This window comes from Microcaecilia unicolor, chromosome 7, assembly GCF_901765095.1.
Source record: "Microcaecilia unicolor chromosome 7, aMicUni1.1, whole genome shotgun sequence".
In the NCBI taxonomy this organism is placed as follows: domain Eukaryota; kingdom Metazoa; phylum Chordata; class Amphibia; order Gymnophiona; family Siphonopidae; genus Microcaecilia; species Microcaecilia unicolor.
This window is the reverse complement of record NC_044037.1, coordinates 256,048,028-256,062,382: the sequence shown is the minus strand read 5'-3', so window position 1 is coordinate 256,062,382 and position 14,355 is coordinate 256,048,028.

The window sequence follows — 14,355 nt, the reverse complement described above, 5'->3', positions numbered from 1 at the left end:
TACGGTTGGGGCCAGCCAAATGTCAGAGATGGCCGGGTTTAAGATGGCCGGCATCGGTTTTCGCCGATAATGGAAACTGAAGCCGGCCATCTCAAACCCGGCCAAATCCAAGGCATTTGGTTGTAGGAGGAGCCAGCATTTGTAGTGAACTGGCTCCCCTCACATGCCAGGACACCAACCGGGCACCCTAGGGGGCACTGCAGTGGACTTCAAAAATTGGTCCCAGGTGCATAGCTCCCTTACCTTGGGTGCTGAGCCCCCCCAAATGTACCCCAAAACCCATTCTCCACAACTGTACACCACTACCATAGCCCTTAGGGATGAAGGGGGGCACCTACATGTGGGTACAGTGGGTTTTGGGGGGATTTGGAGGGCTCCCATTTACCACCACAAGTGTAAGAGGTAGGGGGGGATGGGCCTGGGTCCACCTGCCTGAAGTGCACTGCACCCACAAAAACTGCTCCAGGGACCTGCATACTGCTGTCAGGGAGCTGGGTATGACATTTCAGGCTGGCATAGAGGCTGGCAAAAAATGTATTTTACATTTTATTTGGGGTGGGAGGGGGTTGGTGACCACTGGGGGAGTAAGGGGAGGTCATCCCCGATTCCCTCCAGTGGTCATCTGGTCAATTGGAGCTGTTTTTTGAGGCTTGGTCCTAAAAATAAATGGACCAAGTGAAGCCGGCGAAATGCTCGTCAGAGCCGGTCATCTTTTTTCCATTATCAGCTGAAGCCGGCCATCTCATAACCACGCCCCGTCCCGCATTCCATACTTTGCCGACAAGCCCCCTTTAACTTTGGCCGGCTCTGCAACGGAAAGCAGTTGGAGTCGGCCAAAATCGGCTTTCCATTATACCGATTTGGCCGGGTTCAGGAGATGGCCAGCCATCTCCCGATTTGTGTCGGAAGATGGCCGGCGATCTCTTTCGAAAATAAGCTGGATAGATGCCCATGCCCCAATAGTGCACAACAGCCAATGTACAAATTTATTCTTGCTATAAAGATATAAATGTTTGCATGTACCTTAGGGTGGCGATTCTATAAGTGGGTGCCTCCTTGCAGGCACCCGGATGCTGTACAGGAAGTAGTAGAACAAGACAGTAGAGAGGACCAAAAGAAACAAATGGTGTGAAGTTGGATTTATTAGATGTTTTCTAAAAAGACTTGACACATTTTATTTCATTTCAAGATGTGTCTTCAACCTTTTGTTTCAGCTGTTTTGCTGTCCTAATTTTATGCAGTTCCTCAGCTGATTAGTGGACTGAAAATCACTGCTATCTAGGTTTCTACTCTTACCTAATTCCACCTTGGACCGCCTATAAACAAGCTGGGTTTTGGCATAGGCAGTTAGAGGGGATATTCAGTGATACTGTCCAGTTAAGTGCCACTAAATATCCCCAGATAGCCCCACACATGTGATTTGAATGGCCAGGAGCCTCTCCTGTCCATTTAAATCACTTTGAATATCAGTCCCCTAATTATTGTGTGCTACAAAGTGCATTATTCCATCAAATATAAAGCCAACTCAAAACTGGTATTATTTTTCCTGCTCGGGGGGGGGGGGGGGGGGGGGGGGGGGGAGGGACAAGCTGCCATACAAGTGTAGTAATGCAAGACTATTACTAGGGAGCCACTAGTCCCATTTTTAACCCGCTGCTGGCTGAGACAACAGCAAATGGGGATTGCTCCTGTCTCAGAACCCCTTAGACCACCAAGGATTAGGAAAGGTAGTCCCATGGGGGTTTTCAGGAGGGTTGAAGATTTATGGGGGGGTCTCTATGAGAGGCATTTTGGGGGACTCTTCAGTGGGAGGTTTCTATGGGGGGTATACTTTGGTCTCTTTTGGGGGGTGGTTGGAGGAGTATTTATTTGGAGGGTACCATATGGCAGGGTTTCGTAAAAGCGGGAGCAGAGTGCATCGGGCCATGGGTTAGAGACCTAATATTCCCAGGGAGAATGAATAACATACTTTGCAAGGTTGATCCAAGTTGTGTAATTCATGTACCGTGAGAGTCACTAACCTGTAGTACTGAGATACTGCAGTTTAATGGCTCTGGTGGTAAACTGAGATACAGTAGAAGGCCAACTCGTACTTAGTATCTGCCCCCCTACATGAAATAGCATGGACTATTACATAACAAAATGAAACAATACAAAATGTACTTTTATAAGTTGCATGCAGTGAGAATCAGAAAACTAGGCTGGCTAGGTGAGGCTCCAAAAAATACTGTTATATATGAGGTAACCTTGAATGTAAGTTACAAACTGTGCAGTCTTTTTTAAATGCTAACACAATAGAGTTTTTTTTTTTTTTTATAGAAAATTCATCTTCCAGGTACTATTAAGTAATAAAATAAAATATGTCACAAAGAAATCAAATAATGCATATTTAAAAAAAATATTTATTTTATAGTGAATAATAGGAAACCAGTATCAATATACTTTTTGCCATGTACAGTATGCAGACAAAGAAAATTGGTTCATGTTATCTGAAATTGAGTTTAAATTATTTATTTATGAGCTTCTATTATATGCATGACTTTTCATGCACTGAGTTTAATGATATGATTGCATACCAGTATTAGGGGCCCTTTAACAAAGCCGCAGTAAGCACTAATGTTATCTGAGCACAACCCTTACTGCGGTGTTCGCTCAGATATCCTGCAGTACTTTTGGGATCAGTGCACACTACCCAAACACTAAAAAGAATAAAATTTATTTTTAGCACTGGGGGGCGGGTCTGGGGCAGAGAGTGGGGATGTTCTGAGCTAATTGGTTAGCACAGCCGCATTGCCACACACTAAACAATTAGTGCATGTTTAGCGCATGAATCCTTACCACCTACATAATTGGTAGTGGTAAAGGCTTCAGTAAAGGTCCACCAAGGCGGAGGAACGCTGAGCTCCCATGAGGAATCAACAGAATTAAGCAAACAGTGGGAAACAGACCAAGCAAGCCAGAGACAAACGAGGACAATTTGATCAATTCAAGAAAGTTTATTGATTTAATTCTCCTCGTTTGTCTCTGGTTTGCTTGGTCTGTTTCCCCACTATTTGCTTGATTCTAGCAGTAAAGACTCACATGCTAATCTGCTAATCTTTTTTAATGGACACTCATTAATGGAAAAATTAGTGAGTGGAAAGAAAAAGAAACAGTGGAGATAACAAAAACAATAAACAACCAATAATGGTCAAATGTCCATTAACCCATTAGTGCCCAATGTTCCCATAATAAAATCCTATATGGGAACGTTGGGCACTAATGGGTTAATCAGAATCTTCATTTGACTCAACATGGGTTGTGTTTTGGCTAGATCGCCTGCATCAGGGGTCTAAAAGTTAAATGTATATAAAATATAAGCAAACAACAATGATATATCAACCAATATAAACCAACAAGACATCAAACATTATTTTACAACTATTTATATATATTCAATTTAAAGTGTTTCATAACTGTTTTAAAGAAAATAAGGGGAGGTAACCATATTCCTTTTTTAAAACAAGTACATCTAAAACAAAAAAGTCTACAAAGGAGGGGTAACTGTAGTAGTTTTGATTTTTTTTTTTTGTCAAATTTTTAACATTTACATATCCATCATAAGAACATGTGAAATGGAAATGCAAAAATAAGGAAAAGAACTTACAAAAAGGGACAAATATTCCCTAAGAAAACCAACTAGCCCACATTTAGTGGAGACAGTCAACAAACAAAAGAAAAATAAGGCAATCATGTCAGTATAAACTATTATATACACAGGGCTTTTTTTGAGGGGGTACTTGGGGGTACTGAGTACCGGCACCTTTTCCATTGTCTGCTAAAAATGACCCATGGAACCCAAGTTTTAATGATAGAGCTAAGGCTCTACACACCATTTCTGTCTTGTCATAGATGCTGTGACTGGTTACAAGGGTGGCCTAGCATTTTAGTACCAGCACCTTTTTTGCTAGAAAAAATACACTGTATATACAGCACATATACTATATATAACCACATTATTCCACACTACTGCCCAGTTTGGTGAGGTGTTCCAAGTTTCAGCTTCCATTCCCTCCTTGCCTACAGTGCTGTGGCTGAAATCCAGAGAGAGACTGAGGGAGCTGACCGGAATTTCATTATCATTATTTGTAGCATTTGTATCCCACTTTTTCCCACCGAATTGCAGGCTCAATGTGGCTTACATTTGCCGTAATGGCGGTTGCCATTTCCGGGTAGCAGAATACAAAAGTCGTTGCATTAAGGTGCATACATACATGGTAAAGAAGAATACATTGTGGTAGTGCATATTGATTCCTGCATGATAGATAGGATTGTAACATACATTAGGTCATCGACTGTAGAGAAATTATATTCAACATAAGGGTTAAAGTGAAAGAGGTTAGTCAGTCAAGTAATAAGAGTTCTAGTTCATGTATAGTCTCATTATTTAGTATTGAGGATGAATGTTATTGGTATGCCTTCTTGAATAGATCAGTTTTCAGTAGCCTTCGGAAGATAGTTAAATCTTGCGTTGTTTTTATGGCCTTCGGTAATGCATTCCATAGTTGCGTGCAAATGTAGGAGAAACTGGTTGCGTATGTGGATTTATATTTTAATCCTTTGCAGTGCAGTTTTTCTCTTAGGGGTTTGGCGCTTTCGTATTTCGCTTTTCCAAATATGAGTCTGGCTGCTGTATTTTGAGCGGTTTGAAGCTTCTTGATGATTTGTTCTTTGCATCTGGCATAGATGGCATTACAGTAATCTAGATGGCTTAGTACCGTTGATTGTACTAGGCTTTGGAATACTTCCCTTGGGAAGAAAGGTAGAACATTTTCTTTGCTGTATTTTTCACCTGGTCTTCAAATGTAAGATTTCGGTCAATTGTGACTCCCAGAATTTTCAGGCTGTCTGAGACCGGAAGGGTGTAGTCTGGGGTGTTTATTGTATTGGTTTTGTTTGTGTTATATTGTAAGGATAAGATGAGACATTGTGTCTTTTCTGCGTTTAGCTTTAGTTGGAATGTGTCCGCCCATGAGTTCAATATTTGTAGGCTGTGTTCAATTTCATTTGTGATTTCGGTTATATCTTGTTTGCACGGGATGTATATCGTGACATCGTCTGCATAGATATACGGGTTAAGTCCTTGGTTGGATAGCGATTTGGCTAGAGGTGTCATCATTAGGTTAAAAAGGGTTGGTGAGAGCGGTGATCCTTGTGGTACTTCACATTCAGGTTTCCATGGTGTTGACATTTTTGAGTTCGCAATCACTTGATATGTTCTTGCTGTTGGGAAGCCTTTAAACCAGTTTAGTACATTACTTCCAATCCCGAAGTAGTCTAGGATGTTTGTGAGTATCTGGTGGCTAACCATGTTGAATGCGCTGGACATGTCAAATTGTAGGAGCAATACATTGTTCCCGTTTGCAATCAATTGTTTGAATTTGGTTATGAGGGTGGTTATCACTGTTTCAGTGCTGTGGTTGGATCGAAATCCTGATTGTGATTCATGTAGTATTGTGAATTTGTTTAGGTAGTTAGTAAGTTGTTTGGTTACCATGCTTTCCATTAGTTTGACTATCAGGGGGATGGATGCTACTGGTCGGTAGTTGGATGTGTCATTTAATTTTTTCTTTAAGTCTTTGGGTATAGGTGTAAGTAATATATTTCCTTTGTCCTTGGGGAAGAATCCGTGTTGTAGCATGTAGTTCAGGTGTAACGTAAGGTCTGTTATGAAGCGTTTGGGGGCGGACCTTATTAGGCTAGGTTTCTTTTATGTACCATTAAATTCTTACGGGGATGGGTTGGGATGGGTTAAAGTTTTGCGGGGATGGGTGGGGATGGGTAAGATTCCAGTGGGGACGGGTAAGATTCCAGCAAGGACGGATGGACGGGGATGGGTAAGATTTCTATCCCCATGCAACTTTCTAATGTAAATTCAAAATTAATTAGCATGTGGCCATTAATATCAGAACTAAGAATTTCAGTCATTTTATCCCCAATAGTAAAAATGGCCTTAGCAGGCAGGAATTACCCATATAAGGGCAAGCTAAGGCCACTTTTTACCACTGTTTGGTAAAAGAGTCCCTTAGGTTGGTTGCCCAGTAACACAGATAGGGTTTTCCTCCAGTCCAGAATTTAGCAATACAAAAACAAAATGCTACATGATAAACACATCATAGTACATGTGATGAAGGGATCTCTTGAACTGTAGTTATTTTTTCTACAATATCAGGCCCACAAAGCCATTACTGTACACTCACTTTTGCACTTTTGTGTATTAATGAGTTGCTTTGCTTGATTTTACATTGCAAAAGCACATTAATGCTAAATTTATATAAACCTTCTTGTGAAGTGGACTTTGCACAAGTATTTACCACCACAATGTGACTTTATAAATTTATATTTTGCATGAAAAATAGGACAAAGCATCAGAACTGTGCTATTTTCATGCAAAGTCACTTTTGTGTTCCAAATCTTTTTATGAAGAATTTTCAGTAATAACAAAATAACAGAACTGCTAACCACATAGTTACATATGTAACAGAAAAGCTTCTCAGCTAACCAAAGACAGAATTCGATCCAGCTTACTCCATTTCTGAAACATGCAACTTCACAGTACTATTAGATTCCAAAATGCTCTCATATTTTTTTAAATAAACAAACCCAGTTCCTCCAGAGTCACATTCAATACTCTATTAACCTTCAAATACATAATTATCAATTTTGAAGCAACAGATATTAAGAAGTGAAAAAGATACTTGTCAGGATCAGGAAGCATTGTCGATTTGCATAATGAGCTGGAAAGAAATTTCAGTATTATTAATATATAATATGTCAAGAATTGTGTGCCAAACATCAGACTGAAATATATGCAAGTTGGCACAACTAGAAATCATAGGATAAAGGGTACTCCTTGCCAACTTACAAGACCAACACTTATCTTTTGCCAACACCAAGTGTTTTTTCTAGCGGAAAAGGTGCTGATACTCAAATGCCCCTTCAGGGGTGGGGTGATCACTGAGGGACCCATCCAACAATAGCCAGGCCCCCTGCAACCAGTCACAGAATCTATGACAAGGCAGAATTGGTTTGTGGAGCCTGAGCTCTTTCATTAAAACTTGGGGACCATGGGTCAATTTTAGCAGACAATGGAAAAGGTGCCGGTACTCAGTACCCCCTCAAAAAAAGCCCTGGCCACACCACGTTTCCAAGACACAACATGGGACGAAAGAAGAAGAAAGCATGATAAAATGGTACAGGGATTGAGTCATATAGATGCTGACAAGGAGGAACATGACTCTTGGAATCAGAGGAGCTGCCACTGTTGATTTGATGAAGTAGCACCAATTTCTTGCTCCCAAACTTTCTGGGTCCCTACACAGTATTTCCTGTGCTCATACTGCAGAAGTTTATAAAATGAGGTGACTATACTAGAGTATATATGGCTTTATGTAACTACTTCTAATGGGCATAATCTGTTAATTCATGTAGGTTCAGTTTGCTGAGTTTAATGACATGTTGTAGCTGGTACCAAGTATAACACCGTGAGATAGGAAGGTTGATTTCTTCTTTTAATATGTGTTAAGTCTTGAAATGGCCATTGTATAATAACTCTCCAAGTGTCCAAATGACATGACAAGTACCGGGCAAGATTCCAAAACACTACAATACATTTTATGCTACTTATCCTAGAAATAAGCAGTAAATTTTCCCCAAGTACATCTTAATAATGTCTTATGGAAGTTAACCAAACCTTTTTTAAACCCCACTAAGCTAACTGCTTTTACCACATTCTCTGGCAACGAATTCCAGAGTTTAATTACACGTGGAATGAAGAAATATTTTCTCCAATTTCTTTTATTAAAGTAAATTTTAAGGATAACAAACATTTAATACTCCAATACAATATAAGAGAGTAATGTTTTCTAACTTCCATTCCATATGAGAAAGTATCCTGCTTATTTTCGAAGGAGAAGGCCGGCCATCTTCCGACACAAATCAGGAGATGGCCGGCCTTCTTCTAAGGCTGGCCAAATCGGTATAATCGAAAGCCAATTTTGGCCGGCTTCAACTGCTTTCTGTCGCAGGGCTGGCCAAAGTAAAAGGGGGCTTGTCGGAAGTGTACCGAAGGCGGGGTGGGGGCGTGCATAAGAGATGACCGGCCTCGGCCGATAATGGAAAAAAGAAGACCGGCTCTGATGTGCATTTAGCCAACTTTACTTGGTCCTTTTTTTGTTCATGACCATGCCTCAAAAATGTGCCCTAAATGACCAGATGACCACAGGAGGGAATCAGGGATCACCTCCCCTTACTCCCCCAGTGGTCACCAACCCCTTCCCACCCCCCAAAAACATTTTTTACAGCCTCTATTGCAGCCTCAAATGTCATACCCAGCTCCATGCCAGCACTATGCAGGTCCCTGGAGCAGTTTTTAGTGGGTACTGCAGTGCACTTCAGGGAGGCAAACCCAGGCCCATCCCCCCTACCTGTTACACTTGTGGTGGTAAATGGGAGCCCTCCAAAACCCACCCGAAACCCACTGTACCCATATCTAGGTGCCCCCTTCACCCGTAAGGGCTATGGTAGTGGTGTACAGTTGGGGGCAGTAGGGGTTGGGGGGCTCAGCACCCAAGGTAAGGGAGCTACTGTATGTACCTGGGATCAATTTGTGAAGTCCACTGCAGTGCCCCCTAGGGTGCCCGGTTGGTTTCCTGGCATGTGAGGGGGACCAGTGCACTACAAAAGCTGGCTCCTCCCACGACCAAATGCATTGAATTTGGCCGAGTTTGAGATGGCCGCCATTAGTTTCCATTATCGGCGAAAACCAATGCCGGCGATCTCTAAGGGCAGGCCAAATGTTGAGATTTGGCTGACCCTGACCGTATTATCGAAACGAAAGATGGCCGGCCATCTTGTTTCGATAATAGAATCGGGTGCGCCACTTGATGGGGCCGGCGTTAGAGATGGCTGCCCTTATAGATGGCTGGCCCCGTTCGATTATGCCCCTCCACATGATAATAGACAGTTCTTATAAATGTATTGATAATGTAAAACAATAATAAATATAATTGGATGAAAATTGAATAATGTTATGGCAGTTCAAAAATTAGAATTGAATGAATACACAATCACTCCGATTCGTTTTGAATTTAATTTTTTGTAGCTTCACTGTGTGCCCCCTAGTCCTAGTATTTTTGGAAAGAGTAAACAGGCGATTCACATCTACAACCGAGAATGAATTCCATATTCAATCTACTGACACTGCACTAGTATAAGAGTCTGCAGGATTGGAGTAGTCACTCAGAGATTTAAAAATTTACTGGTGGAAGGACAGTCTTAATCTTATTAATTTGAAAAAAATTGGCCAGTTCCTGAGCTACAGAAACATTAACATTACCCTGCCTAGTAAGATTTAAGACATTTGCTAATAATTTAGCCACTTTAAAAAGAGATTTTGAATCCAATGCCACTGTTCTGACCGTAGGGGTCTTTTCCTGCTGTCGCACCTTTGCTGTTCTGAGGCCTGGTTAGGCCTGAACCATCTTTGATGAACCAATATGGATTCTACAGCCTGAGGCCTCAATACAACATGAACCAGCTTTCTACTAAGCAGGGGCGTAGCCAGACAACAAATTTTGGGTGGGCCTAGGCAAAAAGTGGGTGGGCACCAAGTGTTCTCCCCCCTTCCAACCACCACCCAAAAAAATATTTCAGCTGGCGGGAAAATGCTTCTTTCCACCTTGGCAGTATGCAGCAGGCATGCGCTGAAAACTGAGCATGCACAGGTGCCAGTATCGTGGAGAGTAGCATTTTTGTTACCATCAGGGGGAAGTCTTCAGATGGCTGAGCTTGAGATCCCCATCAGCTACCGCTAAATGTGTGCTACTGTTGGGTGGGCCTGAGCACTAAATGGGTGGGCCCCGGCCCACCCAGTCCCACCTGTGGCTACGCCACTGCTACTAAGGAAAACTATTTCTTGGCACAGCTGGGCTGGTGACTTCAAGGACATGTTGTTTATGTGCACTAGCTTTCCAGTTATCACCTGGGAAGGTGTGTAGGAGCGTGCTTCACAGAGACAGAGTCTCTGGAAACGTCTGTGAATCATGGAGGAGAGTTTGGCACTGGCTGATAAGCTGTTCTTGCTGTATGCCCACAAGGCCCCTCATTGTCAAGAACATAAGTGACCTGGACAGATGAATATAGATGATGTGTGATTGGTCCATGATGGTCATCTGTGGAATTGGAGGGGAATGCCAAAGCTATACATGAGAGTGAGAAAGACAGAAGAGAAGAAGATTTGATGGTGTCTGCCTATCTCTCAGGAGACTGATTTGCTTGATCACCTGTGAACTGTATCTCTGTGCTGAACAGTGCACGAGGTCAAGTTCAGAAGCAGCTCTGTGGCTTCCCCAAAGACTGTGTAATTGGCTGCTCATAGAGCAGGGACCTTTGACCTGATCGAAAGGGTTCACAGGTAAACTCTGCTAGAGCCTGAGAAGAGCCGATTCATCACCCTCTAATAGCTCAGGTTTTGTTTGTTTGTTTTTTTGCCTGTGAAGGACTACTTGTCTCGGGGCCTGTGGTCAGTAGCCTAACCTTGCTGCTAAGTCGGTAATCTTTTCTCAGGATATATTATAGTTGTATAATATTTTGCATAGTATCTTATTTTAGTATTTTGCTTTGCATTATTTTTTTATATCTACAACAAATAATTATATTTACATTTTGGTATTATTCCTTTCATTGCTGGATAGCCAAACAAAAAACTTAAGGGCCAGTTTAGGCACTGACCATATTCTTAGCCCAATGAGTCCAGTGATTTTCTGATATATGTAACAATGCTTGTACAACTAAATGGGAATAATAATGTTTTCTGGAGGATTTTAAGGCTGACTTATAGATACTAATCTTCTTCCTTCAATATATTCTATCCTTCTCCTTTCTACTTTTCAACCATCTCAAAGGATCAGTTTTCTAGAAGTCTCAGAATACTTTTATAGAATTGCTTCAAACACTGAAAGGTCCTCATTGTTGCCACAATAACTGGGAATGATTTGCACTTGGGATGAGAAGCCATACCTGAAATAAGGTGAATAGGGACCACCAGAGAGTTCTCCAAACTAAGCCAAACAGGCTTAACCTGATTTGTTAATGCAGAAAATCAGTAAGCTTTTCATTAGTTCATATTCTTTTTTCATATTAATCTGATCTGGGTTCACATATGTACTGTAGTATTCCACTTTGGCTCTCTTTATGTTGTGTTTATATGTTCTTAAAGCTTTTCACCTTGAAATTTTGTTAATGTCTGATTTATTTTTGGACTACTTTCTTTCTAGTTTCCTACATATTATCTTTATCTCTAGTAGCCCATCATTAAACCAGGGTCGTGGTTGTTTTTTACATCTTGTTTTCATTTTGAGTGGTGCTATCTTGTTCAATGTGTGTTTGCTTAATTCATCCCAATTTCTCATGAAGCAGATGTTGTTGAGTGATATGCCTGTTTGTTTATTCAGGGCTTTTAGCCAGAAGATGTGATTGTCCACCTTTCCTCTAGTTAAAAAAATATGCGTTGTTGTTGATTCCCTGTGTCTTACCGTTTTCCTTCCATTGGAGTGTGAATTTCCTATGATCTGATCATAACACTTCTTCCCAGTTATGGTTGTCTGGTATATGGTTATTTTCTGTTGAAAACCTGTAGGCAAGTATGTCTAGTAGGTGACCTTTTGTGTGTGATGAGGTACCTTGTGGTATTTTGAGGTCCCATTGGTTTAGGAAGATTAACAAGTTTCTAGTGTTGTGGATGTGGTGCTTTTCTAGGTGCAGATTGATATCGCCTAAAAGAAGGATATCGATGTCTTTGCCCCTATAGTTTATAATCTAAGGGTGCTGTTTATTAAACCGCGCTGTAGGCGTGCTAACCTTTTATTCCATGCTAACAATAGAGACACCCATTATGGAGGAGATTCTATATATGGTGCCTAAACAATTGGTGCTGAAATCTTTGCCGACTAAGCATATTCTATAATCGGCACCTAGATTTAGGTGCCCATATCTGCACGCATCCATTTAAAAAAAATGAAAACCTGGTGTAAATCTCAGCATGTAGATTTAGGCGCACTGGGCCATATTCTATAACTAGGCACCTACATTTTGAAACACCCATTTCCCCACCTATAACCACACCCCTTTTGCCTCTACAAATTAGAAGTTCAGTGCACATCATTACAGAATACGCTTAGCTTGTTAAGTGCTGTTATCTGCGCTCTTTAGTTTGTTAAGTCAATTAAGTTGTGCGCACTGTTATAGAATTTGCATCAGTTTCAGTGCCTGAATCTAAGTGCACTATATAGAATCCAGGGGTATATTCCTTTGGGTGTCTCTAGCATTAGCATGTGCTAAAACATTTGCATGCCTACAGCATGGCTTAGTAAACAGGGTCCTAAATGGGTAACTGTTAAACTGTTCGTGAGCCCTTGTGTCTAGGCCGAAGCTTAGGAAGGATCTTGGCCAAGGTCTAGGGTAGACCAACTAGGTGCAAAGTAATACCACAGCCACAAAGCCCCGCACACTCAGGACAATCCACTAGCATCACCAGAAAAGGGAGACAGATCACTCATGCAGGCCTCACAGCTGAACGGGAACCCACTCATACAGAGTCCAAGCGTATGGGCCTCACGGCCGAACTGGAACCGAGTCATACACTAGGGAAGGGAAAAAGAACAACGAGGGGTCCCAAAAGAGACTGGAGCATATGCAATGCACACAGCACTAGCTAGTGACACAAGGGAAGGGCGACAGACAAAAAGCTGGCAGGTAAAGGTTATGACCAGAGGAAGAGAATGCGTACAAAGGCTAGACAGAAACACAGGTAGCAGAGGCAAAGCCCACAGGGAAAAAGGGAAAACCGAGGACAGAATGGGACACAGACTCTACAAGAGTGAAGCTCCACAGGAACACTCTAGGCTGTACCATACAGCACTGAAATACACTAAGCTGTGCCACACAGTGCTCAAGGGAAAAGGGAATCAACTCACAGGAACACTAGGCTGTACCATATAGCACTCAAGGGTAAAGGGAAGCCACTTATAGAAATACACAAGACTGTGCCACAGAGTCAAATAACAGACACTAGAGACAAAGAGAAAAGCAAGCAAACAGGGAAAGCTGCCTTTATATACACCAAACAGATAAGGGCAATGCTCACAAGAATCAGGAGACAAACACAGCAGACAAAGAGTTAAAGCAGGCTAAAGGGAAGGGCTGCTTTTAACACCAGTCAGGAAGAAGCAGGGCTTAAACTGCAGTCAAAGGATTAAAGCTAACAAAGGGGGAAAACAAACAATGTTCATACCAGAACTCAGCCAGCACACAGAGACAGAGCAAACAGAGCACCCACAGGTGCACAGAAGCAAGGTACTCAAGGAAAGCAGCTAAGCTATGGAAGCCAATAAGCATACGCTGGGAACAACCAGTACACAGAGAAGCAACAAGAAGAGTAAGCAAACTTCAATGAAAGCATGGTGTGCTACTAGCACAGAGAGAGAGAGGGAAACAGGCTTTGTCTATTAGATTATAAGCTCTTTGAGCAGGGACTGTCTTTCTTCTATGTTTGTGCAGCGCTGCGTACGCCTTGTAGCGCTATAGAAATGCTAAATAGTAGTAGTAGTAAAGCTAAAGCATAGGCTGTAGGGAGAGGAAGGTTTAAATAGATCTGACTTCTGATGTCTGCTGCCTCAGACGTCAGCTTAATCCCTAACAAGCCAATTAGAAGCGAGTCCCAGTCATTCCCCTGCCTGTCTTAGCAGAATCATAACAGTAACTAGGACAATGAGTAATAATTTATCCAGGCCACAAGGATTGTCAGTGGGAGAATGAAATGTGAACCCTGGTTATCTTGGCTCCCAGTCCATTGCTTTAACCAGGAGGTCATGGCTTCTCCTGTCATTGATTAAATTCCAAGAGATTAATGTAGTAAAGCATGTTAACATTTGCTATTAATTTATATTAGTTATTGTGGTTAATGGCCCTTGTTAATGAGTGTTATATTAGTTTACTAGTGTTAAAGTCAGTGCATTAAAACAGCTATTCCAATATTATTACAAAAGTTTAATGACACCATTCCAAGGTGTAGTTGCATTTTTGCAATAATAGGTCTGTATCACTTTTGCATATTTTAATTCACATATTGTCCTATGTTCTATCAGGTAATGATCTGGCTTGCATAGCTTTGCATTTCATTACTTTTGCATAGGTTTTTACTTTATAGTTCTCATGAAATACTGTGTTAAAAGTCCTGTTAGCATGCGTAAAGTAGATTATGTATGCTGACAGCCTTTTTAATGCATGCAAATGCTTCAGTACACTGGCCTCCAAGTT